This window comes from Sphaerodactylus townsendi, linkage group LG07 (genome assembly GCF_021028975.2).
Source record: "Sphaerodactylus townsendi isolate TG3544 linkage group LG07, MPM_Stown_v2.3, whole genome shotgun sequence".
Lineage (NCBI taxonomy): Eukaryota > Metazoa > Chordata > Lepidosauria > Squamata > Sphaerodactylidae > Sphaerodactylus > Sphaerodactylus townsendi.
The window spans coordinates 105931177-105933868 of record NC_059431.1 but is presented as its reverse complement, the minus strand read 5'-3'; positions in this window follow the sequence as shown (position 1 = coordinate 105933868).

Here is a 2692-nt window from a genome sequence, read left to right as displayed (position 1 = left end):
GATGGTTTTCTCCTTTCACTTCTGTGTGACAGATTCTGCTTTATTTATTTATTTTCATTTTGTTTTCTTTCTCCTTTAGCAGAAAATGCCAATTAAATTGGCAGAGTTTGCAAAAAGGTTCGCGATTCACACGTGGCAGACTCTCAGTGGTGCTCTTGCAAGACTGCAATTAACTAACTTCCTCTGACACCCCCCTCAATGGTATTTTCCATCTCTTCATCCATGATATGATCAGACAGAGTCCCTGAGGCAGCAAAGTGGTTTAATGCTCCCTTCAAGCCAATTAAAACAACAGGTGCTGAATGAATGCAATAAAGCGAGTGCCAACGTTAGACCGGATGTCAGATGACATGAGGACAGTGATCCTTTCTGCCCTTCACAAGGTGATTAAAAGGTTATTAAGAAGACTGTGCAAGCACACAGTATGCTAAGTCAAAAAGGCCGTGGTGGATGAGTAAAGACGAGGGCTGCAACCCTGCGCGCGCGCGCACACACACACGCACACACACACAGACACAGGCCACCATCCAAATGCAGTCTAAACTCAGAGTTGATTACCACAGGCTTAAATTTAAGAGTGAGTGGATTTTCCCTGTATCATTGAGAGCAAGCGTCTATAGGGATATGGTTAAGGCCAGGTGAACTCTAATGTGGAGAATCAGGTTTGATTTGCCACTCCTCCACATGAGTGGGTGTGAGTCAGGGGATATTTGGTGAACCAGATTTGTTTCCACACTGTTACAATCCTGGTGGGTGACCTCTTGGACGAGTCACAGTTCATTCAGAACTCTCTCAGTTCTACCTACCTCACAAGGTGTCTGTTGTAGTGGCGTAGGAGGTTAAGAGCTTGTGTATCTAAACTGGAGGAACCGGGTTTGATTCTCCACTGTGCTGCCTGCGCTGTGGAGGCTTATCTGGGGAATTCAGATTAGCCTGTACACTCCCACACACGCCAGCTGGGTGACCTTGGGCTAGTCACAGCTTCTCAGAGCTCTCTCAGCTCCACCTACCTCACAGGGTGTTTGTTGTGAGGGGGGAAGGGCAAGGAGATTGTAAGCCCCTTTGAGTCTCCTGCAGGAGAGAAAGGGGGGATATAAATCCAAACTCTTCTTCTTCCCTCTTCTTCTTGTGAGGGGAGGACGGGAAAAGTGTTTGTAAGCTGTCTTGAGTCTCCTTGCAGGAAGGAAAAGGTTATCTGCTGTGGTTGTCCATAGATAATTTTTTTCTAATTAATTTCAGAACCATAGTGTTCTATTTTTTGCTGCTTTCTGTTTCTTGCATCTATTCACAGGCAGGAGTTTCTTGGGTTTGGGGGGAGAGGAAGCTCTTTTTGGCTCTAGTTAAGTTGTGCATTTTCCGGCCCAGGCTAGCCCGACCAATCCTGGAAGCCAAGCAGGGTCTGTCCTGGTAAGTACTTGGATAGGAGACTATCAAGGAAGTCCATGATCGCTATTCAAAGGTAGGCAATGTCTCTTATCCTGAAAATCCTACAGGGTCACCATAAGCTGGCTATGACTTGATGGCATTTTCCACCCAAGTTGTACATCCAAGTGATCACGAAAATCCATGTAATTGGTTTTTTGGTGAATATCCATTTCTACACATGATTACAACAATGGTCTATGGTGTGAGTGTAAAGCGTTATATGTGCACGACCATGGAGATCAACACAATCTCCGATGCCAGCCTTGGAATCGCAGGAAGAATTCCTGGTGAGACCTCTGCATGGTGGATTCATGTCCAGTAGAGTTGTCTGACAAGATCCTATTAGAAAGAGGCTTGACTGTCCAAAGTCCAGCTGTTCAATCCAGAGACACACTGTTGCAGTGCTTATCACCTGTTAAGTAAGTGAAGGAAGTGACTGATCTCTCTTCAGGTGCCTCTTCCCTGTTCTGAACACCTTTAAATGGAACTCAACCCATTCAGTGGTGGGATCCAAAAATTTTAGTAACAGGTTCCCATGGTGGTGGGATTCAAACTGTGGCGTAGCACCAATGGGGCTGGGCGGGGCATGACGGGGGCGTGGCCAGGCATTCCGGGGCGGGACTGTGGCAAGGACCACCACTGCGCCGGTCCTTGAGCAGGAAATGAATGCACGCAGGCGCAGGCAGCCATGCATGCCGGTGCACCTCCTGCTAGACTGCTTCAAGTTCTGTGCGCTACTGCTGAGAGGAGGGGTGTAACTAAGGCAAAAATCACGTGGCAAAATCACCAATTAGTAACCCCCTCTCGGCACACACAAATAATTAGTAACCTACTCTCAGGAACCTGTAAGAACCTTCTGGATCCCACCTCTGAACCCATGTGACTTTTAAGCCACTACATTTTCTTTTTCACAGAGCCTTATCATTGGTAGGGGAATTTCTGCTTCCAAAATTCATTTTTTCTTAGACACAATTGAGTCATCTTATTCTTTTTCTCTTCTTTTAAAAGAGGGATTTCCCTTTCTCTTTGAAGAGAGATTTATGTTACACACCACAGGGTGGTGCTGTAACAGGAGGACATGAAGGTTTAGGAAGAGTGAAATTTCTAAAAAAATTATTGTCTTCCTCTCTTCTTGCCTTCCTCTCTTCCAATTTCAATTTTAGCCAAACAGGATTGATTAGAAACAGGCTCCAAATTCCTGAAAGTGGGGGAAAGAAACTAAATGTTAGATTCCAGGGAGAACTCGCAAATTTCTCCGAACAACATT